Source organism: Spea bombifrons, chromosome 3, assembly GCF_027358695.1.
Source record: "Spea bombifrons isolate aSpeBom1 chromosome 3, aSpeBom1.2.pri, whole genome shotgun sequence".
Classification (NCBI taxonomy): domain Eukaryota; kingdom Metazoa; phylum Chordata; class Amphibia; order Anura; family Pelobatidae; genus Spea; species Spea bombifrons.
This window is the reverse complement of record NC_071089.1, coordinates 3118551-3142813: the sequence shown is the minus strand read 5'-3', so window position 1 is coordinate 3142813 and position 24263 is coordinate 3118551. Positions and strand designations below refer to the sequence as shown.

Below are 24263 nucleotides of genomic sequence, written 5' to 3'. Positions count from 1 at the left end.
ATTAAATAAGAAAACAATGATTTCTGTAGGAGGAAAATAAAGAAAAATAGGAGGGGAAACAGTGTACAGGGTCTTGGGTGACTTTACTACTTACCGTTCAGAGTTGCAGTAGATCAGGCAGACAGCCAAATGAAGCATTGGACAGGGTGGCTTGAATATTTAGGTTGGTCTCTTGGTCAGGCAATTGAGGGCTATTTCATCTAACATCAAACGGCAATCTGCAGGACAGTATTTTTTATATATTAATGTTTCTTAAACATTAAAAAAATTATGATGGAAAATCTGCAAACTATACAATGGAGGCAAAAGCAAATGATTTACCCAATAATGTGATATATAAATAAGCAGTGTTTCCAAACATTAAAAATAAAGCTTACTAATGGGATTTATATTTTTTATTTTTATTTATTTATTTTACACAGGAGGCACAAACAGTAAGATTCAGCACTGCAGACAAATATAATTATCCAATAGTAGTACTAGACTCACCCATGAAAACACATTTCCTTTCGATGCTGGTGGCACCGGCTGGCTAGGGCTTCTGTTCTGTGGCTGGAAGTCTGGAACAGTGGCTACAAACATAATGACAATTGTGGCGTCTTAATGATTATTTTTATAGGCGTCCATTTGCCTATAAAAATAATCATTAAGACGCCAAGACCTGCTAGGTGTTAATAAAAGAGGCATGAGCTAGAACGCCCTGAATTCCCGCCAAACGGTCAGCATACGCACTTGGGGGGGGCAGTCAGCATACGCACTTGGGGGGGCAGTCAGCATACGCACTTGGGGGGGGCAGTCAGCAAGTAAAAAAAAAATAAAAAAATACAAAACTAAATTTCTGCTGATTTTTACATAGATTCTACAGGCAAAAATAACAGGAGACAATCTTTGGTTTTGTGAAATATTGTCCTAATGTGATACACAAATTAAAAAGTAAAAAAAAAAAAAAAAAAAAAAAAAAACAAGAAAAAAAAAACGGGAAATCGGAGGTAAATAATAATAATTAAATAATGATAAAGAAAGCACAATTTGCACCAGAACATATATGGGTATTTGCTCAACATAGTGAGGAAAGGTAGGATTTTTTTTTTCAAGAAATAATATAATGAACAATAAATAAAAGACCAGAGGAGCACAATAGAGAGAGAATACTCACCGCAAAACAGAAATTCACCAGGCTCGTGCAGAAAGCGGTCGGCGTCCTTCAGCTCTCTCCACACCTCTGCCTCTGCAACGGACTGCCCCCGAGCTTTTAAAAAGACAGACGCGTGACGTGTGACGTCACGACGTCGCGACGTCGCGTGTCTGTCTCACTGATTGCGGTTGGATGGATGGATGGATGACTGCCTGCCTGCCGAATCACGGTAAAGGATTTATTTTTTCATTTTTTTTTCTTGGTAAAAGCCGTTGTGCGCACAATTTTTCTTCGTGTGCGCTCTCATCAAAACTTATGTGCGCGCGCACAAGCGCACACCTTAGAGGGAACAGTGCTTCAGTGCTGAGATCACAAGTGAATATCAGTTGATCTATACATGTAAAGCTTGGTTTGTGTGTTAATGTGTTGATCTATACCTGCTATCGGCAACTGGGGCTAATATTAATATATATATGGGCAGCAGGGGCATCAATACACAAGGGGCAAAAACACTAAGGGGGGTATAAACGACAATGCAGTGTGAAAAATCCATCCTGATGTAGACGTCTGTGACGTAGATTGTGTCCTGGTCTTTGTGTGTTTTTGGTTATCAGTGTAGCAGAGCCTGTCCTCGGGTGTGTGTGTATAGGTGTTGGTGTGGCAGAGCCTGTCCTGGTGTGTGTTTGGGTGTTGGTGTGGCAGAGCCTGTCCTGGTGTGTGTGTTCAGTTGTCAGTGTGGCAGAGCCTGTCCTAGGGTGTGTGTTTGGGTGTCAGTGTGTCAGAGCCTGTCCTGGTGTGTGTGTGTTTGGATGTGGGTGTGGCAGAGCCTGTCCTGATGTGTGTGTCTGGGTGTTGGTGTGGCAGAGCCTGTCCTGATGTGTGTGTGTCTGGGTGTTGGTTTGACAGAGCCTGTGTTGGTGTGTGTGTTTGGTCATCTGTTTCCTGGCACTTAACTTACGGTACGAATTATTTAATTTATATTTATCCAGAGATAAAATGCCCTTCTGAAGTTGTAGGGACTTCAGGGGACAAAACGTTCAAGGCCCTGAAATCATTTAGTGGAAAAGTTATTTATTGTGTTATAATATTTATTTCAAGGATTAGTCACACTCAATTGTGGCTTCAGGCTTCCCATGTTGAATGATCAAGTATTATTTTAGCCCAATAACAAAAGTATAATTCCATAGCACATTACTTTTGGAAATTATGAATGCCCCCCCAGTTTGACTGTGGTATCTTGTGTGCCCCCCCCTATATATTGTTTCTAGAGTCGCCACTGTCTGGGGGGCAGGTTGGCAAATAAAAGGAACAAAAAAAACACGTTCGGTCTCTTTGGTCACTCGCAGGAATGGAAGAGATTAAGATGCATTAAACTAATAAATCACACAACTTAACCTCATTTGTTGACGGCAGCCGGAGGGACGATCGCCAGATGGGAGTCAGCGGTGCATGAAACACTTTCTGTTGTTCAGTTTCCCCAAGATTTGCTGACGTAACCAAATGACCTCATTGCTGACAACAAAATACAGAGAAATGTATAGCTGGAAACATGGGCGTAGGAACCCCTAAAAATCTGGGGGGGATAGCATTTTTACTGGTAGGGTATACCTGACCATTTCACCAACAGGGATTTTTATGACATTGCATTATAAATACATAGACATTAATAGGTAGTTGGTCCCCCTTTGGCGCTATAACGGCTTCCACTCTTCTGGTAACGATTTCCACAAGATTTTGGAGAGTTTCTGTGGGGAATTTTTGCAACCATGCCTTTATGGACCTTGTTTTGTACACTGGGGCACAGACCTTCCCCAAAACTGTTCCCACAAAGTTAGAAGCATAGTGCTGTCCAAAATGTCTTGGTTTATCACCTTCAGCTCATAAAACGTTCTACTAGATGAATGGGAGAAAATTCCCACAGAAACAGAAAAATCTTACAACCACAGATGGACCCCACTGGACACGGCCACAGAGACTACTATGATGTATTGAAGGATCCATCTAAGACTCCTAACACGTCATGCACACAGGAACATATCCACACACTTAAACACTTGAATAACATACACATACATACACACCAACATACACACCCACACAATAATACACCCAAAAAGATTCCCACCCTAATATACCTAGACACATGCCCACTATAACACACCTGAAAACAGACTAACATACCCACAAAAACAGATGTGCACAATAACATACCCACAAACATACGCTATCACACCCAGACACGCATTCAAACACATCATTCACTTACTCTGCCTACCCGTAGATTTAACACGTGGCGCTTTGTATTAGTGATGCCCTAGACCAAGTAGCACCCCGCAATATTCTCTTGTGTCCAAATGCTACATACAGTGACACACACACTCATTTTAACCAGAAATAGGCCTGGATTTAACCCTAGGTGCCCCTGAGTTAAACATGTGTTACAGGGAATCATTCTCTTCCCTTTAAGTACGACATGCCTGCTCATACACACACATATGCACTGCTCTTACGCATGCCTGCCCACAAAAACCTACATATACGCTGCAATTGCCTGCACATACACACTTGCCAGTACTCACACATATGCACTACCCTTATACACGCTTGCCCAAACATACATAAACTGCTCACACACACATGCCTCCCCATAAATATACACTGCCCTTGAACATACTTACACAGACGTATACACTATAAGACAAATACACTCCTAATATACACACATATACACTGCCCATACACACATACACATATACACTGCCCATACACACATACACACTGCCCATACAGACGTACCCATACACACTGCCCATACAGACGTACACATATACACTGCCCATACACACACACACATATACACTGCCCATACACACATACACATATACACTGCCCATACACACGTACACATATACACTGCCCATACTCACGTACATATATACACTGCCCATACACACGTACACATATACACTGCCCATACACACGTACACATATACACTGCCCATACACACGTACACATATACACTGCCCATACACACGTACACATATACACTGCCCATACACACGTACACATATACACTGCCCATACACACGTACATATATACACTGCCCATACACACGTACACATATACACTGCCCATACACACGTACACATATACACTGCCCATACACACGTACACATTTACACTGCCCATACACACGTACACATATACACTGCCCATATACACGTACAGATATGCACTGCCCATACACACGTACATATATACACTGCCCATACACACGTACATATATACACTGCCCATACACACGTACACATATACACTGCCCATACACACGTACACATATACACTGCCCATACACATGTACACATATACACTGCCCATACACACGTACATATATACACTGCCCATACACACATACACATATACACTGCCCATACACACGTACACATATACACTGCCCATACACACGTACATATATACACTGCCCATACACACGTACACATATACACTGCCCATACACACGTACACATATACACTGCCCATACACACGTACACATATACACTGCCCATATACACGTACACTGCCCATACACACGTACACATATACACTGCCCATACACACGTACATATATACACTGCCCATACACACGTACACATATACACTGCCCATACACACGTACACATATACACTGCCCATACACACGTACACATATACACTGCCCATACACACGTACACATATACACTGCCCATACACACGTACACATATACACTGCCCATATACACGTACACTGCCCATACACACGTACACATATACACTGCCCATACACACGTACATATATACACTGCCCATACACACGTACACATATACACTGCCCATACACACGTACACATATACACTGCCCATACACACGTACATATATACACTGCCCCTCGTTTTGCACATCAGACCCCCCCTCGTTTTGCACATCAGATCCCCCCTCGTTTTGCACATCAGACCCCCCCCCTCGTTTTGCACATCAGACCCCCCCTCGTTTTGCACATCAGACCCCCCCTCGTTTTGCACATCAGACCCCCCTCGTTTTGCACATCAGACCCCCCCTCGTTTTGCACATCAGACCCCCCCCTCGTTTTGCACATCAGACCCCCCCTCGTTTTGCACATCAGACCCCCCCTCGTTTTGCACATCAGACCCCCCCTCGTTTTGCACATCAGACCCCCCCTCGTTTTGCACATCAGACCCCCCCCTCGTTTTGCACATCAGACCCCCCCCTCGTTTTGCACATCAGACCCCCCCCTCGTTTTGCACATCAGACCCCCCCTCGTTTTGCACATCAGACCCCCCCCTCGTTTTGCACATCAGACCCCCCCCTCGTTTTGCACATCAGACCCCCCCTCGTTTTGCACATCAGACCCCCCCCCTCGTTTTGCACATCAGACCCCCCCCTCGTTTTGCACATCAGACCCCCCCCCTCGTTCTTCACATCTCTTACCTTTCTCTTCTTCCTTTCTGCTTTCTCTTCATCCTCTCCTTCTGGTTTGCCGCTCACTCTCAGTGCAGTGCGGCTGCGCACAGCTGTTTATGCTGAGCGCCGGGGATGGGATATAAACGTCATATCCCATCGCCCGGCGCTCAGTGACAGAGATCACACCGGTAAGTGTGCCTTAAATGTTGGACTGGTTAGGGAAATCCGTGATCTCCCCAACCAGTCCTGCACGCTGCAGCTGCTGATCGGGCAGCTGTGCACTGAGGGCACTTACCTCACACAGCCCTGGGGGGGATTTCTCTATTATCGGTCCCCCCCGCATGATTTCCTGGGGGGGATCTGTCCCCCCCGTCCCCCCCGGTTCCTACGCCCCTGGCTGGAAACCTATAGATGATCTCATGCTAAGCAACTGCAAAACACCGCCATATTCACTTCCGGTTCTCAGGAACTGCAGGATTATTCCTCCCCATTAAATTATCTCTCCTGTACTGTTAAGTTGCTGATTGGTGCAGGCAGGCTTTGTAAGGTTGGGGGAGGAGAAGGGAGAGGACTTTAGGACATGATATGCTGGCTCCGGCACATACAGTATATGGACGTTGTCTTCGGCCTAAACTCACGTCCCTTATCGTTAAAGTGAGTAGGATCCCCGGTAAAGAATTGCAGTTTAATAAGAAGCGGGGAGTACGGCCACGCCAGAGCGGAGAGGAGAAGAGCAGAAGTAAATTGGAGATAAACAATACATATAAATCTCTTGTCACTGGAAAAAAAGTGAGGGGAGCAGCGACCAATCAGGATGCAGAAAGGGCAACCGTTTTATTATAATGAATGTCTATAATTTAATGAAATCCGATCAATACGTAACGCGCTCAACAAAGCAAAGAGCAGAACCTGAATATCCATCCAGTGCTTTGTAAGATATCTGCAACCAAATATCTGAACCTCCATACTGTGCAACCTTATTTCCTTGGGACAGAATCAGGAACTTGATATTCTGTGTCTGTTTCCTTGGAAACAGAATCACTTTTATAATATACAGAAACTCAAATGGATTCGCAGAATCATTTCTAAACTGCAAAAATATCAAGAAAAACTCAAAAAGGGGAATTTTATCGGCTAAAGTGTAAATCATAGCAAGCGGCTCAACTACATTAATGGCAACAATTTAGATAAACGAAGGAGGTTGTTGGTGATCCGGTTCGTGAAGATCAGGGGAAGGCAGACATTCTAAATATTTTTTCTTGGTATTTACCAATAATTCACTCACGGCTGCAGGTTTGCTAATTCATTCTACAGAAAAGCTGGCAGCAAACATATGATTGGCTGAAAGAGGACAAAGTGCCAGATCTGCTAAATAAATAAAGTAGAAGAGATAATGCCCCGGGGCCGGATGGTATATACCCTCTGGTACTTAACCACTTGGCGTAAAGCAGAAGCGTTAACAATACAGACCGAAATCTCAGCCAGGTGGTTATAGACCCAGACATTTTGGAAGCCGGTTAAGGGATAATATTCAAAAAAAAAAAAAACTATTTATTATTATTTAAGTCAGGTTTATGAAGCAGAGATCGTGCCGGACGAAATTAATTGCTTTCTATGAAGTGTTGAGTAAAACCCAGAACAGAGAGTTTCAGTGGATGTGATTTATTCAGATTGTGTGAAAGCAGGTGATCCGGATCCACATACAAGATTATCGAGCGAATGGAAGGAGGTCGGCTTAGGGAGCGCTGCTGGGATAGAAAACTCTCCAAATGATAGCAGTCCGAGAGTTCATGGAGAATTATCCAACCGGAGAAAGGGGGTAAATCAAGTGAAATGGAGAGTTCATGGAGAATTATCCAACTGGAGAAAGGGGGTAAATGAAGTGAAATGAAGAGTTGGCATGTGGGCTGGGCATCATTAAAACGAGATTCTGGCTTCCTTGATGATTAGGAAACCATAGTCAAGTTTAGAGTCTGTTTGCTTCGCCCTCCATGACTTTCATTTCCTAAATTTTTTCACTTTTTTTGCGATGTTCAATTTAGGTTTCTTCATTTTCTTCATTTTCTTCATTTTCATTTTTGCCTTTGACTTCAATTTCCGCTTTTCGCGTTGAAGTTTGGCTTTGGCTTTCTTAGATTCTGCTTTCACCTTCTTTCGCATCTTTTTCATCTCTTTGATGCTTTTTTCTTTAAGCTCTTTTTTCCTTTTTTCCATTCGCTCCTTTCTCTCCTTTTTCTCCCTTTTTTCCTTTTCCTTCATTGTATGTTTTTTCTCCCTTTTCTCTTTTTCCTTCACTACCTTCTTTTTCTCCATTTGCTCCTTTCTCTCCTTTTTCTCCTTTTCCTTCTTTTCCTTCATTTTCTTCTTTTTCTCCCTTCTCTCTTTTTCCTTCATTTCCTTCTTTTTGTCCTTTCCCTCCCTTTTCTCCTTTTTTTCCTTTTCCTTCTTCTCCTCCTTTTTATCCCTTCTCTCCTTTTTCTCCTTTTCCTTCTTTTCCTCCTTCTTATCCTTTCTCTCCCATTTCTCCTTTTCCTTCTTTTCCTCCTTTTCATCTTTTCTCTCCCTTTCCTCCCTTTTCCTCCCGTACTTCTTTTCCTCCTTTTCATCTTTTCTCTTCCATTTTTCCCTTTCCTTCCTGTCCTCCTTTTCCTCTTTTCTCTCCCTTTTCTCCCTTTTCTTCCTCTCCTTTTCTGTCTCCATTCTCTCACATTCCTCCTTTTCTTTATAGTCCTCCTCTTCCTTATAGTACTTCTTTCTCTTCATTCTCTCCCATTCCTCCTCTTCACTCTCCTCTCCACCCTTCTCTTCATCATAAATCTTCTTTTTCCTTCTGTCAGTGTGCTCTCTTCCTGACAATGCCATCAAGTTCTGAAAGAAACTGCTGGATGTTTTAGGTTTCCTTTCAATGCTTTCTTCACTCTCCTGTTCTTGGAGACTGGAAATTGATGGACTTACTAGAAAAAAACAAAAAATAAAAGAAAGCAAATCGGTTAATATGTTATAGATAGTCCCATGACAACGTGTACATAAAAAACGTAAAAACCCTATGATTCCCAAGTTTCAAAGAAATCTTTCCTATAATGTGACTTTCAACCTTATTTTTCTTTTTTTTTAACAGTAGCAAATAATTGATATTCTATTTATATTGTGAAATCATTTCTTTTTAAGACGGGTGAGTTAAGTTCCAGCAATGAATTTTAAAAGTCCAAGTTTGATGACATCATACGGTCAAAATAAACTTATACTCTTTCTATTATTCATTATTGTTAATATATGTTACCCAAGGAAGTTAAGAAGCGGAGGGACTCTTCATCCGGTGGTCTCAGTCCAGTTTCTCCTGCATACCGTTCAGAAATGTTTTTTTGTTGTCTACAACGGCGAAACCTAAAATAAGAATAATAAACGCCGTTAAGGAAGAAATGGATTCCAGCAGCATCGGGGTGTTTCTCCCCGTGTATAGTATACATGCTGTTTGGTCATTTTTTATATAGTGCGTTGCGTTGGATGTCTCTCCGCAACATTTGAATTTCCAACAATTTGTATAACTTACTTTACGTAGAAATAGACCACCAGTCCGGCGACCGTCGCGCATGTAACACAGAAGAATGCGTTCTGCACGATCCTCAACACCGGTCGTGAATAAACTGTAGAGAGAGCAAAAATATTTCTTAGCACGAGAAGAATGTGGAGATAAATACATATTTATATAACACACAGACAGATTTCTATATTAAAGCTTAAAGAAAAATAGGATCTGCTACTAAACGAGATCGGAGAAAATGGTCATTTCTGTCCTCTTCTGAAAGTAGGACACATTGTCGCTTCCAGACCTTCCTCTCCCCGAAGGCATTAATAGAACGTCTTTTATCTCTAACGCTGCGCTTCTATCTTAGTGTAGAGGAGTTAGAAATGACGCGTTTCTTTTTCCGGCTCCAGTTACTCCACTATGAGAGCGTTTTCTATTATTGTGTAGTTTGCTATTCCATACGGTTATCATTAATGTTAAAAGAAAACACATAGCGTACCTGATTGCGCCATTCGTGTAATCAGTGAACGGAATCCTCCGATCGCCAGAGATCCTTTGTGACATAAACAGGAAAAAGGAGCGTTAGCTGCATGTTCTCTATACAATATCTTTCTATTATCCCCGAGTTACAGATAAAGCCAGCCCCAAATGACAGTTACATGAGGAGCGGATACTGTAACCTCTCTTATCTAATATTCCACATTTCATCTTTCTTACGGGTAATTAAATCACGCGTGTGCATCGCACACATACACACATAACACGGATCACACGCTTCTGAAGCATGGATGCCCATCTGAGAGACGTCTGTGTCTTACCATTAGATGTTGGCTTGGATTCTCGTGGCTGGAAATCCCCGTCGGTCCCTGCAAAAAAAAAACAACACCGGGGTCATCAACGGCCAACGAACTTCTTCATTCATAGGAACCTCGGGAAGAGACGCGCAATTCCTCTGTGTCCCATAAACATTTCTAAATATCATATGCTGTCCGCTGTAAGGTGAAGAGCCCGGTTTTCATTGGATTTCTAACGGATTTAACTGATATTTTTTCTACCAAACCGCCTCGAGTGCAGCTGCAGGGCAGCGATTCCGGCAGCTACTGATACAAAGAGAATTATACCGCTGTTTTTACTCAACAATATAACCGCTATCAAGAAATAGTTCTTGGAAACATTTGCCGCTGATCTGCTGCGGTCACCGGGAGCCCAGAACCCAGAAAGCCGATATTCCCCAGTTTTATCCGGATCTCGAGTTATTCGGATTCTTTACCTTTCGGGCGCGGAACAGGAAAAGTCTCAGAAGTCAAACAGCAAATAGCAAATAGCAAAGCTACTACGATCCGCATCTTCTCTGTTAGGAGTCTACAGTAGAAGTGTCCTTCTGCTCTGTGATGTGCTGTATCTGTGTACTGCACCTGTGATGTCACAATGAAGACATGACATCATCGTGTTCCGTGATCTCAAGGTAATGAAACAATTTTGTACGTTTGCAATGCTACAAAAACACTTTTGATACAAAATAAAAATCTAGTAAAGATAGAAGAAACCTTTAAGGTGTTTTCCGGCCGGATCAGAGTCTATTGCTGGGCGCTGTGAGCAGTAAATATTCATTATAATAACACCAAACTGAGAATGAAGGGAAGGATGTGTGATATTATTGATTGATATATACTGATTGATATAGCGCCATCATATGCTGCAGCGCTGTACAATGTGTTCTTTTTCATGTAAATAGCGCCATTATATGCTGCAGCGTAGTACAATGTGTGATGTTACTGATTTATATAGCACCATCATATACTATAGCCCTGTACAATTTGTGATATTACAGATTGATATATACTGATTGATATAGCGCTGCTATATGCTGTGGCGCAGTACAATGTGTGATATTACTGATTGATATATACTGATTGATATAGCGCCATCATATACTCCAGCGCTGTACAATGTGTGATATTACTGATTTATATAGCACCATCATATGCTACAGCGCTGTACAATGTGTTGCTTTTCATTTAAATAGCGCCATCATATACCGCAGCGCTGTACAAGGTGTGATGTTACTGATTTAAATAGCGCCATCATATGCCGCAGCGCTGTACAATGTGTGATATTACTGATTTATATAGCACTATAATATGCTGCAGCGCTGTACAATGTGTTCTTTTTCATGTAAATAGCGCCATCATATGCTGCCGGGCTGTAAAATGTCTGATGTTACTGATTGATATAGCGCCGTTATATGGTGCAGCGCTGTACAATGTATGATATTACTGAGTGATATATATATATATATATCTTTAGCGCCATCATATACTGCAGCGCTGTGCAATGTGCAATGTTACTGATTTATATAGCGCCATCATATACTACAGCGCAGTACAATGTGTGATATTACTGATTGATATATACTGATTGATATAGCGCCATCATATGCTGCAGGGCTGGACAATGTGTGCTGTTACTGATTTATATAGCGCCATCATATACTGCAGCGCAGTACAATGTGATCTTATTAATTTAAATAGCGCCATCATATGGTGCAGCGCTGTACAATATGTGATATTACTGAGTGATATATATATATATATATATATATATATATATAGCGCCATCAAATGCTGCAGCGCTGTACAATGTGTGATATTACTGATTTATATAGCGCCATCATATACTGCGGCGCAGTACAACGTGTGATATTACTGAGTGATATATATATATATATATAGCGCCATCATATGCTGCAGCGCTGTACAATGTGTGATATTACTGATTTATATGGCACCATCATATGCTGCGGCGCAGTACAATGTGTGATATTACTGATTGATATAGCCCCATCATATACTGCAGCGCTGTACAATGTGCAATGTTACTGATTTATATAGCGCCATCATATACTACAGCGCAGTACAATGTGTTCTTATTAATTTAAATAGCTACATCATATACTACAGCGCAGTACAATGTGTGATATTACTGATTGATATATACTGATTTATATAGCGCCATCATATACTGCGGCGCAGTACAATGTGTGATATTACTGAGTGATATATATATATAGCGCCATCATATGCTGCAGCGCTGTACAATGTGTGATGTTACTGATTTATATAGCGCCATCATATACTGCGGCATCATGCAGACAAACAGCAGCCTGGAACGTGTTTGTAGACAGAGCGACAAATCCTGTATTTGCAGGCATACAATAATAATGTATAGAAACAGAGCATCGCAGGTAAAGAGCAACAGAATAACACGCAAACCCAGCAATGCAGGTATAGATCACCCCCTCTCTCTAGCTACCCCCCTCCCTCCCTTCTCACTTTCTATACCCTTTACCCCACTTCTATCTATTTACCCCACTATATACCCCTCTCCCTCCCTTCTCACTATCTACACCCTCTCCCCCACTTCTCACTATCTACCCCACTATATACCCTCTCCCTCCCTTCTCACTATCTACACCCTCTCTCCCACTTCTCACTAGCTACCCCACTATCTACCCCTCTCCCTCCCCTTTCACTATCTACACCCTCTCCCCCACTTCTCACTATCTACCCCCGCTCCCCCAGTTCTTGAAAATTGAAGTAGCCGCCTGCAAAGATGTCCCAAATAGGACATGGGGACAGGATGGCCACATTTGGAAAATAGTCTTTTGACATAGCAATGTGCTATTGCTAAAAAAAAAAAAAAAAACATTAGATATTTCTAAACTAAGGATCGGAGGGCGTGATGATGTAAGACGCCAGAGGGGCGTCCGGAGTTCGCGGGTAAAGTGAGAGAGGTCTGGCTTGCTGGGACGGTGTCCGATGCCGGGGGTTGGCGGTTATCGTACGGTGCCGATGTGTCGAGGTGCCGATGTGCCGATGTGCTGACGTGCCGCTGCGGTGATATGTCGACCGGAGTTTTGAGCTGGTGCGGTGGTGCGGTAATGCGGTAGTGCTGCCATGTGGTCTTCGGTTTGGTGCTTTTCGGTCCGGTGCTGTTGCCTGTGGTTCTCCTGCTGATTTGCTTTCTCCGCGTTAGAACTTCAATCAACTTCAATCGATATTCTTTCTATTTGACGGGACGGAATCTAAAAGCTGTCCGCAGTGAGTCTATTCAAACCTGTCGGTTTTGGAGGCGGATTTTTACTTTTGGCTGCATTAAATCTCCTGTACTATTGCAATTTATATGTTCGAAGATTACAGAATATATATAACCGGACATTCTAAAAAACTGAGAGGCAGCTAAGGAAGAATATAAATGATGCACTTTATATTTTGGTACTATTATTTGCACTTTATCTGGCCGAAGAACGTTTGAAAAGCACTATAGTTCGCACTTTATCAATTGGAAGAGTGCAATATATATATGAATGGACACTTTAAAGATTGAGAGGCAGCTAAAACAAAACTGTGATAAGAACAGAAGAATATAAATGACGCACTTTTTTTTTTTTTTTTTTTTTCTGCACTATAGCCAGCACTTTATCTTTTATGAAGATCACAATATATATATGAATTGACATTGTGAAGGCTGGGAGGCAGTTAAAGCAAAACTCATTGAAATCAAGGCGTCAATATAAATTTTCATGGAAAAACATATCTGCTGCACTTTATTTCCATGCACCATCAATTGCACTTTATTTGTTTGAAGTTTATAGTCGCTGATCTGAATTTTTAAGGAATAATCAACTTTTTTTGCACCATAATCCGCACTTTAACTTTTTGAAGAGTATTCCAAGAGTACTACAGTTGGGACTTTATCAGTTCGAAACGTATAATATATACATAATTGGACATTTTAAAGTATTTTAAAGCATGAGAAGAATATATATGATGCACTTTATTTTCTTTCTGCACTTTACTGTCTGAAGTTTACAGTACATATATAAATAGCTACGTCGAAGACTGAGTGGCAGATAAAGCAAATTCATTAAAATCAAGACGTTAAGATAAATTTCAGGAAAAATACGTTGGACATTTAAACCTGAATAAGGAGGAGGAGCGAGGGGAAGGAAAGGAAAGAATCATGTCTCCAAAAAAAACAGCTGAAGATAAGAGGAGAGAGAGGAATGTGGAGGCTAAAAAAGATAGAAAAACGGCATCCATATTTTCCCCTAATCTCAGTAAGAAATCACAGCAAAATACAAATACGGATGATTCAATTTCAGCTACTTTTACTTCATTATTAGAAGATTCAGCAGAATATTCAGAAATATCTTCCCAGGAAAAATCTACTAAAACTACGAGAAAACAAGAAGAAGTATTTTCACACTCTAAAATGCAGCAATGTATACAATTATGTGCTGATCAACAATTAATTCTAATCAAACAAGAATTACAGAATCACTATGAAGATATATCAAAAAAGATTACCCTTATCGGGGATCGAATGAATTTAATAGAAAATAAAGTCGATACGATGGATTCGATACTAAATGATACGACTAAAAAGCTAAGAAATTCAGAAGAAAAAATATTAAAATTGGAATCATATATAACAACTATGGAAGATATGAACCGACGCAAAAACATTTGTATGAGGGGATTAATGGATCAATTTATTTCCCCTGATCCGATGCCTCAGTTAAAATTATTGTTTCAAGATATGGGCATTGACAACCTTCAGGAAATATCTTTAATAAAAAGAGCATACAGAGTTGCTAAACCACCACAAATTGCTCCAGAATCCCCACGAGATGTAATAATTCGGTTCTCTACAATAGATGCACGACAGAAAATACTTCAAGAAGTAAGAAAATATAAGACGGAGGATCCCAGAAATAAAAAATTAATCTTTCTACAAGATATATCACGACGTACGAAACAAATTCGTTCTCAATACAGCTCTATTACTCAAAATCTACGTGAGAAACAATTAAGATATAAATGGGACCAATTATCCAATTTAGTAGTAACTTATGAAAATCGAGCAATAATATTTAGATCTTCAGAAGATGCTCAAAAATGGTGGGACTCTGTAAAGAAGAATCACTGAATGATTTGTTCATATCCAATGCTTAATAGTGGAGTATAATACATACAAATTTACTTAATCATATTTTTTTTTTCTTTTTTTTTTGAATGAATGTTAGTTTATCTTATTGATAAAATTGATAACGCACTTTTATAGCACTTTATTAATTATAGTCGGGCGTCTAAAATAGAATTTGGTATGTATATGTTGAGAATATATAGTTTAAAGCACTTTACATATTAATTAGAAATTTACTATATAATGTATTCTAATTCTTTGAGACGGATATTACATTTTTTTTTCTTTTCTTCCTGATTTAAATCAGAAATGCACTTATTCAGCACTTTATTAATTTATGGTTTGACGCCCGTATAGAATTGTGTAAGCACAAGCACTTTACTGTATTACAGATATATAGAGGTCAATTAGAGTTATAATAGATATTGGTTGTAAGCACTTTTAGCACTTTAAGAAATATTTGCAGGAGTTTTTTTTTTTTTGTTTTTTTTTAACTTTGAATTAATGTTAGTTTATCCTATTGATAAAATTGGTAATGCACTTTTACAGCACTTTATAGAATATAGTTGGGCGTCTAAAATAGAACTTGGTAAAATAGAATTTGGTATATATATATATGCTGAGATTACATTGCCTAAAGCACTTTACTAGAAACTTATTATAATGTATTCTAACTCTTTGGGATGGATTTTTTTTTTAATTTTTTTTTCTCCTCTCTCTCGCTTTCCTTTCATAATTCTTCTCCTATGTTCCTTCTTTCTTCTTCTAAATTTATTCAATAAAAACAGCAAGATATAAAGTTAGATATAATTCCCCCGAACTCCTTATGTAAACCTCAAGAAGTGAGATTTCACATTATGAGGTACAGTTTCTTTGGTCCTGGTACAGGGGATGGACCACACCAACTCCTTACAAATTTGAAGTTGGGTATCAATAGAAAGAGGTTATGTATCTTCCTCTTTCCTTTTAATCTTTTTTCTTTTTCGTCTGTTTCTTCTATTCTAATATCTTATTTGTATTTATTTTTAATTTATATGAGCCGAGGGTATAAGAATATAATTCTAAAAAGATGGTACGACTTTTTTCCTTAAACACTCAAGGTCTAAACAGTCCTCAAAAAAGATCTACATTATTAAAAATTCTAAAAAAAGAAAAAATTGACCTATGCTTTGTACATATTAGATATTAGATATTCCTATCAAGAGTAAACAGATCTCTAAAATTATCGCCTCTTCTCTTCAACATAAAAAGAAAAGAGGAGTAGCCATAATTGTTACTTCCAATATAAGCTTTGAAATCTTGTACCAAGATATTGACTCCGAAGCTAGATATATAATTATTGTATGCAAAATAGAAGATCAGGTATACACTTTAATTAATTTATATGCTCCAAATACAGGCACTATTAAATTTATTGAAGAAGTATTTTCAAAAGCCGACGAATATATACAAGGCACTCTTATTATGGCAGGAGATTTCAATGTAATTCCAAACATGGAAATGGATAAGATTACAAGAAAAGATGCAATGCAAGATCAGAGATTAGAAAGATCGGCAAACAGATTAACAATTTTTTTTTTTAAAAAATAATCTCTATGATATTTGGAGGGTATTACACCCAACTCAAAAAGAATACACGCATTTTTCCATACCGCATGCCTCATATGCGCGTATAGACCTGCTGATAGGAAACTGCCCTCTAGTATATAACAACAAAAAGGTTTTGATTAAAGATATCATTTGGTCAGACCATAATGCGATCATATGTGAAATTAATTCTAGTCGTTCAGAGAAAATTCTTAAAGATTGGCGAATTAATAACTCTATTTTGGAACAACAACAACATATACAAGCGCTACAGAAATTAATAAAACTTTATTTTCTGGAGAACGATGACAGATTGATATCTCGTTCTACCTTATGGTGTGCTTTCAAAAGTGTAATCCGTGGATACCTTATTAAAATAGCTAAATTAGAAAATAAAAGAAGAGGCCCAGATTTATCTACTTTATACATTAATTTCTACGATCTTACTAAATTAAATCAACTATCTCCAACTAAAATTCGATCCATTAAAATTCAGCAATTAAAAGGAAAAATAAGGGATCTTGAATTTGAAAAAAATCGGGAAAAATCTTGAGAAATTAAAACAGCGCTGGTATTTCAAAAATAATAGAGTAGATAAAGCAATGACAAACAGGCTTAAAAAAAAAACAATCTAATAATCGTATTTATAAAATTATAGAAGGAAATGAAATATTTACATCTCCGAAAGAGATTGGACAGGCTTTTAATAAGTATTATTCGGCTTTATATAACTTGAATAATAATTCTAGTTTGGAACAAATTAAAAAATATTTGGCTACTGTACTTACTCCAAAATTGACAAAAGAACAACTAATACAATTAAATAAACCTATAGTGGAGTCAGAAGTTATTAAAGTTATACATAAGATCAAGAATAATAAAAGTCCTGGCCCAGATGGATTTAGCGGCCTTTTCTATAAAAAAAATTTAAGGGAGAGATAGGAGTATACTTATCAGCTTTATTCAATGAGTTAATGAAAGAAGAAAATGCGTCAGAGGAATTACTGAGAGCCAATATCATACCTATACATAAACAAAATAAAAGATCTGAAGATATCACTAATTATAGACCCATCTCCTTGATCAACGAAGATATGAAAATATTTGCAGGTATATTGGCAGAAAGACTAAAACAGGTTATCGCATTTTTAATATACCCTGATCAGATAGGATTTGTTCCTAATAGAATTATGTATGACAATGTTAGACGTATTATTGATATTATAGATTTGGCAAATATTGAACAAAGACAAATGGGAATAATAGCATTAGACGCAGAGAAAGCGTTTGACCGCATTAATTGGAAATTTATGTTTCAATCCTTACATACTTGTAAGGATGGACTCGAGGGCAGTTTCCTATCGGCAATTAAAGCACTTTATTCTAACCCCACAGCCAGAATAGTTGGTCAAGACATTAAGTCTGATTGGTTCCACATCAACAATGGCACCTGACAAGGCTGCCCTTTATCTCCAATGCTTTATATATTAACGATAGAGATCCTGGCAATTATAATAAGGTCTAATGAAAAAATAAAGGGCCCAATGATGAAACAAGATGAACTCAAAATATGTCTTTATGCGGATGACATCCTATTAACATTAGAGGATGTGGAACCCTCTATAAGGGAATTGATGAAAATTATAAATAAATATGCAGAATTTACCAACTATAAATTAAATATAGAAAAATCAGAAATTCTTTATCTAAATACTACAAGATCTGTTAAACAAACAATCCATAGGGAATTTAAATTTAAAGAGGTAACACAAGAACTGAAATATCTAGGTTTAAAACTGACCTCTAATGTCCAGAACATGATGGAAAGGAACTTTCTTTCCTGTATTAAAGAACCCAACTCTTTATTGAAGACCTGGAAGAATACGATGTATTCTTGGGTTGGAATGATAAATATAATAAATGCCTATATCCTTCCTAAATGGACATATTTATTTAGAAATTTACCTTTGAAAATGCCGGGGCCTTGGCTACATATTATACAAACTTCCTTTAATAATTTTATTAATGATAATAAAAAATCTAGATTAGGAATTAAACTTCTCTCTCAAAAATCGAATAAGGGAGGTTTGAATTATCCCATGATAAAACGCGCATATGAGGCATGCATGTTAACCCATATATATAATACACAAGTGGAAATTAATAAGACAAAACCTTGGTACAGGATGGAGCAATTTTTATTTGGTTTTGATAATTTAGACTCGATTATTTGGGACTCTCAATCTAAATTGAAAATGAGGATCTCTATAGGCCATAGTACAGTTTGCAAAGAAATCATACAAGAATGGTATAAAATTAAGAAGAATTTTGGCTTAAAAGATAAAATTCTAGATGTTGTTAGATTAGAGGTTATTGAGCTTAATTTACAAGATATATCATTATCAAGATGGAAAAATGCGGGGATTAGAAATATCAAGGATATTCTGTCTAATAACCAGGGGCGCCCTAAATCCGTGCCGGTGGGCCGGACGGACGACCGGCAGACAGGCATTCATTGCGGCCGCGGCCGTAAAGTTAAAAACTAAGCGGCCGCGAGCAGGATTGAATGCGGCCGTCACGTGTACCTGGCGGGGGAGGGAGGGGGGCGGTCCACCCCGGCTGCCGCTCATCTGAGGGCTGCCACCATGCCGGCACGCCACCAGAAACGGTGCGCGCGGCAACTGTGGCTGTGCGCCGGGACTTGATCCCGGCGCACAACACTGAAGCCACGCCCACCGTCTTCCGCGCTCAGTCCACAGGACAGGAAGAAGAAGAAGTAGAAGTAGAAGAAGATGAGGAGGAAGAGGAAAAGTGAGAGTGAAAGAAGAAAAGGTAGGAGAGAGTGGATTAGTAAGTGTGTGAGAGTGATGGGTGTTATGCTGAATGTAAGTGTGTGAGAGTGATGGGTGTTATGCTGAATGTAAGTGTGTGAGAGTGATGGGTGTTATGCTGAATGTAAGTGTGTGAGAGTGATGGGTGTTATGCTGAATGTAAGTGTGTGAGAGTGATGGGTGTTATGCTAAATGTAAGTGTGTGAGAGTGATGGGTGTTACGCTGAATGTAAGTGTGTGAGAGTGATGGGTGTTATGCTGAATGTAAGTGTGTGAGAGTGATGGGTGTTATGCTAAATGTACGTGTGTGAGAGTGATGGGTGTTACGCTGAATGTAAGTGTGTGAGAGTGATGGGTGTTATGCTGAATGTAAGTGTGTGAGAGTGATGGGTGTTATGCTGAATGTAAGTGTGTGAGAGTGATGGGTGTTATGCTGAATGTAAGTGTGTGAGAGTGATGGGTGTTATGCTAAATGTACGTGTGTGAGAGTGATGGGTGTTACGCTGAATGTAAGTGTGTGAGAGTGATGGGTGTTATGCTGAATGTAAGTGTGTGAGAGTGATGGGTGTTATGCTAAATGTAAGTGTGTGAGAGTGATGGGTGTTATGCTGAATGTAAGTGTGTGAGAGTGATGGGTGTTATGCTAAATGTACGTGTGTGAGAGTGATGGGTGTTACGCTGAATGTAAGTGTGTGAGAGTGATGGGTGTTATGCTGAATGTAAGTGTGTGAGAGTGATGGGTGTTATGCTGAATGTAATTGTGTGAGAGTAATGGGTGTTATGCTGAATGTAAGTGTGTGAGAGTGATGGGTGTTATGCTAAATGTACGTGTGTGAGAGTGATGGGTGTTACGCTGAATGTAAGTGTGTGAGAGTGATGGGTGTTATGCTGAATGTAAGTGTGTGAGAGTGATGGGTGTTATGCTGAATGTAAGTGTGTGAGAGTGATGGGTGTTATGCTGAATGTTTGTGAATTAGGGTTTCAGATAGCATGGATGTGTAAGTGTTGGGGGATAGCTTGGCATAGGGAGTCCGTAATCACATTCCTTTCATGCCCAGATTCCAGCATGTAGTGGCTGCCTAGGCATGATAGGAGTGTGATTGCTGTTATAAATTATTTTTTGGTCCAACTTCGGTGTGTTAACACTTTTATTGGACAGAATAATTCAATGACAGTATTAATATATATATATATATATATTTATATATATATAATTGCAAACAGCAATCACACTCCTATCATGCTAAGTCAGCCAGCACATGCTAGAACCTGGACATGATAGGATTGTGATTGTTGTTATATATATATAAGGTTTTTTTTTTTTTGTGAATGCTGAATTTTTAGTTTCAGTCCAGAATTTTTATTTCGGGGCATCCCTACTATATACTATGCCAGTCACTAAAGTGGTAAGCCTACACCACATCAATGTTTGGCTTAGTATATAGTGATAGGGGTTGTCAGTGTCTGGCTCAGTGTATAGGCACACATTGACGGTGGTACCGCATAATCCCTAAGTATATAATGATAACAATTATGCTGTACCCCTGTCAATGTTTGCCTAACCATAGAAACTATGCAGTTTTAAAGTGTGTGTGTGTGGGGGGGGGAGCACATACAGGGTCTGCCACAGGTGCCAAATACTCTCGGTACGCCCCTGCATCATGCGGCTGTCAGACCCAATGGCCATGCCTCAGCTCCTCTTCCCACGTCTTAAAAGGGGTGTGATGAAGAGCTGAGGCATGCGGTGTTTGCACGCCGGCCACTTTAATTTCATTAGGCGCTGGTGGAGTGACTGCCGCACGACGGCCGCTTTCAATGTCGCTCGCAGCCGCTTTGATGGTGCAATGGGTCAGTTGACTAGACTTGCCCCCCAGGTCTTAGGCTGCCAGCCCTCCCCTGATTCGCAGAATCATTTCTAAACTGCAAAAATATCAAGAAAAACTCAAAAAGGGGAATTTTATCGGCTAAAGTGTAAATCATAGCAAGCGGCTCAACTACATTAATGGCAACAATTTAGATAAACGAAGGAGGTTGTTGGTGATCCGGTTCGTGAAGATCAGGGGAAGGCAGACATTCTAAATATTTTTTCTTGGTATTTACCAATAATTCACTTACGGCTGCAGGTTTGCTAATTCATTCTACAGAAAAGCTGGCAGAAAACATATGATTGGCTGAAAGAGGACAAAGTGCCAGATCTGCTAAATAAATAAAGTAGAAGAGATAATGCCCCGGGGCCGGATGGTATATACCCTCTGCTACTTAACCACTTGGCGTAAAGCAGAAGCGTTAACAATACAGACCAAAATCTCAGCCAGGTGGTTATAGACCCAGCAGTAGCGGGGACATTTTGGAAGCCGGTTAAGGGATAATATTCAAAAAAAAATAAAAAAAACTATTTATTATTATTTAACTCAGGTTTATGAAGCAGAGATCGTGCCGGACGAAATTAATTGCTTTCTATGAAGTGTTGAGTAAAACCCAGAACAGAGAGTTTCAGTGGATGTGATTTATTCAGATTGTGTGAAAGCAGGTGATCCGGATCCACATACAAGATTATCGAGCGAATGGAAGGAGGTCGGCTTAGGGAGCGCTGCTGGGATAGAAAACTCTCCAAATGATAGCAGTCCGAGAGTTCATGGAGAATTATCCAACCGGAGAAATGGGGTAAATCAAGTGAAATGGAGAGTTCATGGAGAATTATCCAACCGGAGAAATGGGGTAAATCAAGTGAAATGGAGAGTTCATGGAGAATTATCCAACCGGAGAAAGGGGGTGAATCAAGTGAAATGAAGAGTTCATGGAGAATTATCCAACCGGAGAAAGGGGGTAAATGAAGTGAAATGAAGAGCTGGCATGTGGGCCGGGCATCATTAAAACGAGATTCTGGCTTCCTTGATGATTAGGAAACCATAGTCAAGTTTAGAGTCTGTTTGCTTTGCCCTCCATGACTTTCATTTCCTAAATTTTTTCAGTTTTTTTGCGATGTTCAATTTAGGTTTCTTCATTTTCTTCATTTTCATTTTTGCCTTTGACTTCAATTTCCGCTTTTCGCGTTGAAGTTTGGCTTTGGCTTTCTTAGATTCTGCTTTCGCCTTCTTTCGCATCTTTTTCATCTTTTTGATGCTTTTTTCTTTAAGCTCTTTTTTCCTTTTCTCCATTCGCTCCTTTCTCTCCTTTTTCTCCCTTTTTTTCTTTTCCTTCATTGTATGTTTTTTCTCCCTTTTCTCTTTTTCCTTCACTACCTTCTTTTTCTCCATTTGCTCCTTTCTCTCCTTTTTCTCCTTTTCCTTCTTTTCCTTCATTTTCTTCTTTTTCTCCCTTCTCTCTTTTTCCTTCATTTCCTTCTTTTTGTCCTTTCCCTCCCTTTTCTCCTTTTTTTCCTTTTCCTTCTTCTCCTCCTTTTTATCCCTTCTCTCCTTTTTCTCCTTTTCCTTCTTTTCCTCCTTCTTATCCTTTCTCTCCCATTTCTCCTTTTCCTTCTTTTCCTCCTTTTCATCTTTTCTCTCCCTTTCCTCCCTTTTCCTCCCGTACTTCTTTTCCTCCTTTTCATCTTTTCTCTTCCGTTTTTCCCTTTCCTTCCTGTCCTCCTTTTCCTCTTTTCTCTCCCTTTTCTCCCTTTTCTTCCTCTCCTTTTCTGTCTCCATTCTCTCACATTCCTCCTTTTCTTTATAGTCCTCCTTTTCCTTATAGGACTTCTTTCTCTTCATTCTCTCCCATTCCTCCTCTTCACTCTCCTCTCCACCCTTCTCTTCATCATAAATCTTCTTTTTCCTTCTGTCAGTGTGCTCTCTTCCTGACAATGCCATCAAGTTCTGAAAGAAACTGCTGGATGTTTTAGGTTTCCTTTCAATGCTTTCTTCACTCTCCTGTTCTTGGAGACTGGAAATTGATGGACTTACTACGAAAAAAACAAAAAATAAAAGAAAGCAAATCGGTTAATATGTTACAGATAGTCCCATGACAACGTGTACATAAAAAACGTAAAAACCCTATGATTCCCAAGTTTCAAAGAAATCTTTCCTATAATGTGACTTTCAACCTTATTTTTCTTTTTTTTTAACAGTAGCAAATAATTGATATTCTATTTATATTGTGAAATCATTTCTTTTTAAGACGGTGAGTTAAGTTCCAGCAATGAATTTTAAAAGTCCAAGTTTGATGACATCATACGGTCAAAATAAACTTATACTCTTTCTATTATTCATTATTGTTAATATATGTTACCCAAGGAAGTTAAGAAGCGGAGGGACTCTTCATCCGGTGGTCTCAGTCCAGTTTCTCCTGCATACCGTTCAGAAATGTTTTTTTGTTGTCTACAACGGCGAAACCTAAAATAAGAATAATAAACCCCGTTAAGGAAGAAATGGATTCCAGCAGCATCGGGGTGTTTCTCCCCGTGTATAGTATACATGCTGTTTGGTCATTTTTTATATAGTGCGTTGCGTTGGATGTCTCTCCGCAGCATTTGAATTTCCAACAATTTGTATAACTTACTTTACGTAGAAATAGACCACCAGTCCGGCGACCGTCGCGCATGTAACACAGAAGAATGCGTTCTGCACGATCCTCAACACCGGTCGTGAATAAACTGTAGAGAGAGCAAAAATATTTCTTAGCACAAGAAGAATGTGGAGATAAATACATATTTATATAACACACAGACAGATTTCTATATTAAAGCTTAAAGAAAAATAGGATCTGCTACTAAACGAGATCCGAGAAAATGGTCATTT

General features: G+C 39.4%; 1 long non-coding RNA gene across 1 annotated transcript; it reads right to left on the bottom strand.

The window, feature by feature from the left end:
- Positions 1–23093: 23093 nt before the first annotated feature.
- LOC128483908 (uncharacterized) lies at positions 23094–23817 on the bottom strand. The gene is made up of 2 exons (XR_008351123.1): positions 23755–23817; positions 23094–23428 (listed from the first exon to the last, which is right to left on the bottom strand). It is a non-coding gene; the product is annotated as an uncharacterized LOC128483908 (long non-coding RNA).
- Positions 23818–24263: the final 446 nt, after the last annotated feature.